The sequence below is a fragment of the Eleginops maclovinus genome, chromosome 21 (assembly GCF_036324505.1).
Source record: "Eleginops maclovinus isolate JMC-PN-2008 ecotype Puerto Natales chromosome 21, JC_Emac_rtc_rv5, whole genome shotgun sequence".
Lineage (NCBI taxonomy): Eukaryota > Metazoa > Chordata > Actinopteri > Perciformes > Eleginopidae > Eleginops > Eleginops maclovinus.
The window spans coordinates 12,851,097-12,861,019 of record NC_086369.1 but is presented as its reverse complement, the minus strand read 5'-3'; the positions used below and the strand labels follow the sequence as shown (position 1 = coordinate 12,861,019).

At 40.9% G+C, this 9,923-nt stretch overlaps 1 long non-coding RNA gene across 1 annotated transcript in view; it reads left to right on the top strand.

Annotated features, from left to right (window-relative positions):
- Nucleotides 1-7,943: 7,943 nt before the first annotated feature.
- The window catches only part of LOC134884031 (uncharacterized), a 63,741-nt gene continuing 61,761 nt past the window's right edge, over nucleotides 7,944-9,923 (top strand). Inside the window, exon 1 of the long non-coding RNA XR_010168367.1 lies at nucleotides 7,944-8,149. This is a non-coding gene — a long non-coding RNA (uncharacterized LOC134884031). The remainder of the gene's footprint in view (nucleotides 8,150-9,923) is intronic.

Here is a 9,923-nt window from a genome sequence, read left to right as displayed (position 1 = left end):
GAGCTGCCTTTGAACTCTTTGCTCATCTTGTATCGTGTGTGCGTTTAATGCAGGTCCTGCTGTCTGAGTGTGTGTGTTCCTCTCTACTGAGTCAACTTCAGATTATGTTAACCCTAAGAGGCCCTATTATGCCTTTTTAGGGTTTCCCCTTTCCTGTAGTGTGTTATATAGGCTTTTGTGTACAATATGTAAATCGTCTGCAAAGGCTAGAATCTCAAAGTTCCCTCCAGAGGGAGTTTCTCTCCCACACACTCCCCTGCTGCCTGAAACGCCTCCATTGGACTACTTTGATTACTTCAGAAACATAATGACATCACTGTACGTTATACTCAAACTTCTATTTGCCAGCGCTCCAACACATTGTACATGATAGGCTAAGGGGTTGGACATACAACAGAGCCAGCCAGCTAACCAATCAGAGCAGACTGGGCTGTGGTTTCAGACAGAGGGGAATAACAAGCTGATGTTCCCCCAACTTTATTCTATTAAAAAAGACCTGTTGACATTATGTTTTATCACAGAAACATGGGACTTCAGTTGGACTTTAGGCCACTTGGCTGGAACCAGCTTTATCCAAACATTGCAGAGAGAAACTTCTGTGAACACTGAACTCCAGAGATAAACCAGCCATTATCAGCAAAGAAAATATGAAAAGTAAATATGATAAAAATCCAGCAGTCCTATTGTGTGCTCCTGTGTTTTAGGGCGGTGCGATAAAAATCAGTGCTTTAGATGTAGGATCCCAGCAGAGCAGCGTGGGCATTTATTGCAAAAGTGAAACAGGAGCAGTCTACTGTTTATTCTAGCTTTGCCGGAACGGATTTGACTTACAGTTTATGTTCGTACAACAAAGAAGCTGAGGTCAAGCCAGTTTACTGACTGCGGTTTGTGTGTGTGTGTGTGTGTGTGTGTGTGTGTGTGTGTGTGTGTGTGTGTGTGTGTGTGTGTGTGTGTGTGTGTGTGTGTGTGTGTGTGTGTGTGTGTGTGTGTGTGTGTGTGTGTGTGTGTGTGTGTGTGTGTGTGTGTGTGTGTGTGTGTGTGTGTGTGTGTGTGTGTGTGTGTGTGTGTGTGTGTGTGTGATTAAATTACACTTTTAGGGATAACACTTCATCGGGTCTCATCACAGGCCTGTTCACTGGTGAAATTGCCTCTTCTGCTTTTGGACAAAAGCTTTTTTATGCTCAGCTATGTTTAGATCGCTGCTGTTTCCTGAGGCTCTCTATTGTCTATTCTGCCTCCATCCCTTTAAAGTAGAGGCTGAGTGTCCATGTGCCTATTTCTGTTCTCCCTTATGTGTGCTCTGTACGCACCAGATAGCAGCAACACAAGCAGATGTTTAAAAGTCAGTCAGCAGTCTTTCACTTACCTCTATTTGTGTGTGTGAGTGTGTGAGTGTGTGCTCTGAGCAGAATGCAGTGTGGGTGTTAGAGAAGTAATAAGTTGGCCCATAAACCCCATGTTGCCCGCCTCTGTGTATTTGTGTCTCCGTCTGGCTTACAACAATTCAATCTCTTCCTGCTTCTTGGTCTTTTTTTGGTGTTTTTGCAACCTCACATTCGGAGAAACCATATGTGCCCAGCAGCCTTCTTTTTAGAACAGCCAGGCTAAAATATTGGTGCCAAACTAACCTACACTGGCCATTGCCATTTTAAGTCTTCCCTCCTCCTTTTTTCTCCTGCTGTCATTTTCTCAAAACTTGAGTGATTACCACAGCAACCGAAGTAATTCATTTTCATTTAACCCAGGTCCTTACTGTGCCCAGCTTAATGGCCCTACTCGTTTAAGAACCATATATCCCAGTGCTGGTTATTAGCGCAGCACAGAAAAGCAGCTTAGAGGAGCTTGTTGAAGGTCAGCATGGGTCAAGCTGTTGCTTTGGCCCAGAAGAAAGTGGTTAAAACATATAAAGGAGACACACACACACACACACACACACACACACACAGATGAATGGTTTCCTACTAGTTGTATCTTTTACAGTAGGGAGGCCTGTGGATCCATATTCAGAGATAACTTTATCAAACATCCCTTGGGGCTAAAATTAGCTTCATTAGCTCCTGTAGCTGATGAATTCTGCTAGCAACAGCTGTCATTTCACCGGGCCAAAATTTGAAGGCTGTTCTGGTTACTTTTGAATGAAATCAAATACCAATTGATTAAAAAATGACTCAATGATGCATTTATGTGACATGATGCTTTGACATATAAAAAGTACCACATGACGCAGAAACGGCAGGTGTGTTGATGCATTTTCCTTAAAAGAGTCTATTTACATATGAAAGAGCCATACCTGGGATCCAAATTCTATTTTTTTAACTTAACAACCATTTTTCCATATCCATAGCTTGATCAAATGTCCGCCTCTCATGTCATTCCTCCCACACCCGTTCAGGGATCCTCTATCCTTCCTTCAGAGGTGAATGGAACCGTGGCAGGATTTTCTTTGTTTTTTATTGCAGAGGAATAGAATAGTCATTATGTGGAGTGTTACAGATGAAAGCCATCTTCCAATCTCCCTCAGGTCCATTCAGATGCAGAGAGGCTTTCTCCCTCATAGCACAGAAGAGAACGTCTTCATATTTCTCCAGCAATCAACCCACTCTGCAATTCAGATGGAGGATAAAGTTTGTAACGCAGCAACATGTAGAATTATATTGGAAATACAAATCAACGACACCTCTCTCCCGCAATAAGCCTCCAAAGAAACACCAATTTCTGTGTCTGCTGGCTTTGAACAGGCTGCTCGGACCAGATGGGCTCGTAATCTGTTTCCAATTTCTATCATTCCCATCATTGGTTCCAAATGGTTTTTCCTCCCTGCACCTTCTCTCTGAAATCTGTTGGAATAGCACCTACATGCATATGAAAACATACCCAAGGCATATTGTACATTCCAGACACTCAAAATGAGGCACATTATGCTTTTGTTGAAAGTATCACTGCACTGTTGCAACATTATTAGACTCCTTTTCTCCCCCCATTTGCGGACCTTTTGTTTGGATTTCCCACCGTGTTTTGACGAGAATTTTCTTAGTTTGTGATTCTCCGTCGGTCCCCGGCCTGCTGTTAGTGTGCTGTGTCCACATCATTAGCTTCAGCGGTATGGGGCTGATGGAATGAGACACAAAGGAAAGAGGGTTAATGCTGAACAGACCTAAATGAAGTAAGTAATACTACTTTCCTACACTTTCATTTGCTCCCTGTAGCATACATTTGGTTTAATGGTAGCCTACTGAGGGTAATACATGGCAGAGCATGGGATTATTTTACCATGTAGATTAAGTTAAAATACACTTACTCTTTAAGGTTTCCTTAATACAACATAAACTTACTTACTTTTCAAAATTAAAATCAAAAAGATGTATTTTATTGATGTGGTGGCCCTAATTTACAGAGTATCCAGCAAATATGTATTTTTTATATTTACATGGCTCAAAACCATCAAATATGTAAAATAATGATGACGTTTTTTCAGCGAACTGTTTAAAAAAATGGACCAAAAATGTGGAACTACAGTTTGCGCTTCATGAGGTTACGCCAGTCAGTGAGTAATGGAGTCACAGCTCAGCTGACTCGTGTTGTCAGCATCACACCTCTATTGTACAAGCCCCAATGGGCCCATTTTCTCCCTCCTCTCGTACGCGGGTCACAAGTTCATATTTTGTAGGGGTCGTCCTGAGATACCAGCCCCAGGAGGCTCCTTGTTTTCAGTCGAATCTCAAACGGGGGTCTCAGGCGGCCTTTGCAGCTACATTCACGATGCTTTACTTATTGTTGCTCTGGGATTCAACTGTCCAAAATGTCAACTCTGCAAGAGTCCAGAAAAACCCGCCTTGATCTTATGTTGACCTTATCTTAACCATAAAGCATTTGTCATTTTGAAGGGGCTTCACAGTCATAAAAAGTAGAGTAAAAAACACCAACGGTCAAGGTTTTTACATGAGCATCTTACACTCACATTGACCTTAAACTTAAACCCAAACGGATAATGTCCAGACTAGCCTAACAGCCTGTACGGTTATGGATAGGAAAATGGATTCTGTCCTTGTCTATTCTAACGTTAGCTCTATAGTAATATAGTAACCCAGTGTTAATGTGTAGGTCAAGGCATGTAATATGTGTAAAACTGGTTTTCTGGGGTTACAGGATGTGTTTATAGGATGCGAAATGTTTTGGGCTAATGTTAGCATGCTTGCTAGATAGCTACAGCTGCTACAATCAGCTAGCTACCAAATGGATGGTAGGTGTATACAAAGGAGAAACCTGATTTTGTATACTTCCATTAAAGTTGAAGATACATTGTTTAATAAACACTTAATCACTTCGAGTACTTCCTTATGTAACCATTCAATTATTTGTCCAATCCGTCTGAAGTAACGGTTTTTCTCCTACAATTGTGTTCTTGTAATGATTGAAAATTCCCTTAGACAACATGATAGGCTAAAACTTTCCATCCCCTACTGAAATGTTGTTATGAAACACGTATGCTGGGTAACATTTCAAGTCTACACACTGTCAGGGGTGGACACTGCGGAGAAGGTCATGACTGTGTGAGCTGCAGGCTGCGGTCCCTGAAGACCTGTCGTCCGTGGCTTTACCCTCCGCTGTCCTCTGTCTCTCTGCAGGATTCTCATTAGTGAAGCAAACACATTATCCACGCTGACTTCCATATAGACAACAGGAAGGAGGGGATGGAGAGCAGGAAGTAATGATCCGCAGTGTCCAGGTAAAATTAGCTCCATTAATCACACCATTGATTCGTCAGCTGCAGATTGCAAGGCCTCTTCCCTGTCTCTTTCACAAAAGGCAAAAATGGGCTCTAGATCCATGGTCCACTTTCATAATATGTTTTGATTGTGGGGGAATAGTCTTTGCTGAAACGTCTTTGTTTATCCTGAGGCTCTTTGCTCGTGCTGTTTGTGTTTTCCAGTCTTTGGAGGAACAATCAATACCTGTCACCTTGCAGATTAAGAAGAATTAGGTTGGAAAACTTCCTCCATCTTATGCCCATTCAAAGAGACTCAACAGCGATTTCCCAGAAAACTTTTTAAATCTCACTTTCTGCATCACCACCTGTGTCCTTTCTCCCTTCCACCTCCGATAGATTTTCTCTCGGCTTCCTGACCCACACATTATGAACTGTTTTCATTTTATTCCAGAGCGGGAGCGAAAGAGCTTTCTCTGTGATTGATATCAGCCTTTCAGAAAGATGTATGAGATTTCAAAATGGAGAGGCCATTACTATGCATCAACCACCAAATACCTGGAAACGTCAAAGAAACCCTGTTGTTATTTTCCACACCTATGACAGATTTCTACCTCTTCAATAAATACAATGGCAGAAATGAAGGTCTGTTTCATTTTAAAGCGCAATTTTCTTTCTCCAACTTCTATGATATGTTATTCTTTTAACAGCTTGTGCAATGCCTTCAATCAGAAAAGCCTTCAAATAAAGCCCTCTTTATCTGCATATCTGAGTTTCTTTTGGGTTATGCACATTGTCGTTGGTAATTTATAGTCCATAACCTGGAGGGCTTGTATTAGAATTCTGCACAACATGCCCCCGCTTAACACGGAACCATGAAACAAGTGCACCCACAGTTCTACTGTTCATTGTTGAGTTTATTTCCTTCTCACCCACAGTTAGAAATAAAACAGCTAAAAACAGATCTCCCCCACACACTACTCCTCTGCCTGTATGGGTCTTTGAAGCAACATTTGTGAAAATCAGACACACAAACTTACTATTGAGGTTTGGTGGAAACGAAGAGAAGAAGGCCATGAGGTATGTCAGTTTTTCAAAGGCAGAAGTATTTGACCCAACATTAAAAAAAAGAACTTCATGCCTGGTTAATGCCCATGTCTTTCAAAAGAAACATACCCCAGTTTGTAACACAAGCTTCCAATTTAAATTGTAATGTTTAAACCAATGTTTGTTTCATGTTTGAATGTTCAAAGTCATAATGAGTAGACTGAACTGTGTAAAGTTAAAGGTGCATTGCACATTTAAAAAGGAAGCGGATACATGAGCGTGAGAACATCAGAAGAGCATAAATATCATTTTACTGATTGAACAGCTTCTTGTGACAGTGATAACATTTTATCAGCAGGGGACATACACTCTTTTTATGTTGAACTATACCATTTCTGAGGACCTCAGCAAAGAATCTGCTATATCAACACACTCCAGACATTTTTTTCCTCGTTGGTGATTATTTTCAGCGAGTGGAAACTCAGGCTCAGGAAGTGTTATGCATTTCAAACAGTCCAGAGAGGCCGGCTGCACGGCTACCCCGCTGGCACTCCGTCTTATTTGCTTTCCCTTTACTCTGTCTCAAACCTCGATGTGTAGATAATATGACAGGTCTGACTATTTTGGTACTGTAGCCATGGTGGACCCCCTGTTTCTGTCTGTGCTCAGCAGAATTTCAAATTTCAGGCAATTAGGTTAACATCTATAGGACGTTATTAGACTCTAACACATCTATATCTTTGCTGTAAAATCTAACATTTGAGTCCTATAGGAAGGCTTCGACATGGATTAGGTCTACAAGGGATATGTAAAGCAAGGAAATGGGGGTTAAAGTAGGATGACAGCAGGCTGTGGGAGACAAACGACTGTGGGAAAGAGCGGGTTGCATAAAGCAGTGGATGTGATGTAAATGTCTGTGGCCTTGTAACTCAAAGTGCATGTTATGTATGCTTTTCTTTGTGATCACAGAAGAATAGAATAAAGGCACTGAAGGGTATAGCTGCATGGTGTTCTACTTACAGGATGTATGGTCAGTGGCCTGCACAGCCTTAAGTGTGTTTCTGTGTATATGCCATGTGGGTATGAATCTGTGTGCATGGATGTGCTTTCAGTATGACTCATGGGCATCCTGGTGTGTGTGTGTGTGTGTGTGTGTGTGTGTGTGTGTGTGTGTGTGTGTGTGTGTGTGTGTGTGTGTGTGTGTGTGTGTGTGTGTGTGTGTGTGTGTGTGTATCTGTGTTTTGTTCAGCTTCAGCTGCTGGGTCACACAGCTTACTAAAGGCCTTCGGGGTGTTCATAAGATATATGGCCCAACGTCTCCATCAGGTCAATTTACAGACAGCAGATCACATGTTTTGTCAACAGACACTTGGAAGGTTACATGTTGTGTGAAATATGGGAAAAGAAGATTTACGATGGATGTTTGTAACTGGACGCCATTGTAGTCTTTTGAGCAGTAAAGACAATGTACTGGTGCAAGAAATCTTAAGTGTGATAGCAATACGACACTGTTGAAATATTTTGTTGCAAGAAAAAGTCCCACAGAAAAAATGTCTCTGGAGGAAATGTATTAGCATCCAAATGTATATTTATTATATCTATTGACACTATACGGGGTTTCTTTATTGTTCCAGTTATGAACGGTGGCGCTTATTTAAATACTTTATAGGCTACTACTGGGTGGCTTGAGAATTTCCCATTGGGGATCAGCCTTTAACTAAGCTGATGTGTAGTAACTAGTAACTAAAGTTATCTGATAAAAGTAGTAAACAACAATTTACAATATTCCCTCCGAAATTACGTGGAATTGAAGTACAACATATGGTAAAATGAAAATACTCAGGTAAGTTCAAGCTCCTCAGACTTTTACTTAAATAGAGTAGACTTAGGGAAATTTAGGCCCACTTTCACCACTCTATATACCAGCTCATTTGAACAACTATAAGAATCAATGGTGCTTTACGTAACACTTAAGTACAACCAAAATAATACAGGTACATTATGAGATTTACTTCAGGTGCTTAAGTGAGCTGCCACCCTGTCACGTGACCTGCTGGCCCTATGGTGACGTGATTGAACACACCCCTTTACATGCGCGGTGTCTTTGAAGTGTACGCCTGCAGCTGCACTGCTCACCTGCACTGCTCACCTGCAGACTGTTTACAGTAATGACAGTACATCATAAAGCACCCTGTAAACTAACCTGCATGCTAAAAGTGCAATAAGTCGCTTCAGAAGGTGTTTTCTTGAGGATATAACGTCTTCACCGTTTCCTCGACTTCTCTGAATTGTTTTTAGGAAGCTGAGCTGAAAGTTGAAGATGGACATTTGCAGTTTTACCCACTGTTGAGGAGATTCTCCACTGGGATGCCAGGACCACTGCTTCCCTTCAACAAGGTAAGTCCTTGCTGCCTGAGTTTGTTGACGCTACTGTCATGTTATTGTTGTACACATAACATGTTGGTGTCATTTTATTCTCTTTGCTTATTAATAACAGTTTTTAAATTCTGTTTGTTAATGTCTTTCATTTTTGTGAAGCACTTTTTGAATTGTGTTGAAAGGTGCTATAATACACTTGCCGCCCCTTGCAGTGTTTGTGAGGGCGGTGTCATGGCGTTAGCTGCTAATGCTATGCTAGCTAGCTGTAGCCTGTAGCTATGGGCAGCATTAGCATTGGTGTGCTGGTAGTGAGCCTGTTGTTGTGGCTGTTGTTATCATTTCTATATGATGCTTTTACGTTTGTTTTTCACAGTATTTATTGTGGTTGTGTTGTTTTTGTTTTTGCAGAGGGAATATACATTGGATAAAGGAAAGTACATAGTCTTGCACTTTGCCAATTCCTTAAGTTTCCCTGAAATGCTGGCTCAATGGAGAAGTCAGTTGGCGTTTGTCCCTTTCAAAATAGGACACACTTTCTCCTCATACGTTATATTCACTTTATGGGTGTGTGTGTATATGTCAGGTTCCTGAGATTTGTCATATTAACTTTATTAAACTTCTCATCTCCTTTATGTTGAAAGGGGCTTTATAAATACACTTGCCTGCCTTACATTGGTTTTGCACTGTTGAGACACTCATTCAATCCCAACTCAATCTAGTTTTTATTTAAGCCTTCTGCTACCTATCTGACTGAAATGTAGGCTTAGCTTTATCCATTTAAATGCAGATGCTCAGCTGGAGGGGAAGCATGTTTACCAGGAAATGATGATTGATAGCTCTATCAATCCCACTAATCATTCCACTTATGGGAACTCTAAAAATAATCATCATGTGAAAACAGTCATTTCTTTATCAGTTTGAGCAGAAATAGTTCAAATAACTCGGAAAAATGGTACAAATGCAGAGTTTCTCAGAACCAACTGCAAACAAAAGAATTCAAATAGTTCTGAAGGCAGTATCTTTCTGGGAAGCGGGCAATTGGGTTTAGATGTATGTTTTTTATCATTCATAATATTGTAGTTTTTGTTTTCGGGAATTTTGGAAAACTGTTGTAATTTATAATTTCTACGTCCTTGACCCACATTCCCTCTCCCCGGACTCTCTTAAAGTATTTATAATAGATGCAAATGACCAGCTATTTTACTCTTATGTTAAATGTTGCATTTTTGCATCCTGCATTGCATTCTGAAGTAGATTTGGAGTAGCGTTTGGTCATACTGATGCCTGCAGCTTTATACATTATTTAATGTGTGGGCTTGTAGCCTGGAGAATGAGCTGTGTGAAAAAGCACATGTGATTTTGCTGCAGATGAAATATGCATGGATCATGAGGGTAGTTACCGAGGATCTTCGCATTGATTGCTCTCGTTAACCATACTCGTTAAAGCTTGTTAAAAGAGCCTCAACGTGACGCTCTCAACAGTAATATACATGCTTCAAATATGAACTTTCCTGCCTTTTCAAACTCTCTACTTATGGACCACTTGGCATGACTTTATGATTTGATTTAGGGCTTCATAATGGAATTTTCATTATTAATGATTCAGTGGCAGGCATGATAAAACCGTGGCAGTTCGCCACAGATGGCTCTTTGTAGCGGAAACATTAAAGTACCACAAAATGGTCATTCATTGAGCCTCCAGTGTAAGCTGGCAGCAACTCAGGGTTGTCACCTGTACAATGAGGACACCGAAAGATGTCTATTTACAGTACAAACCAGTGCTGTGGAAATC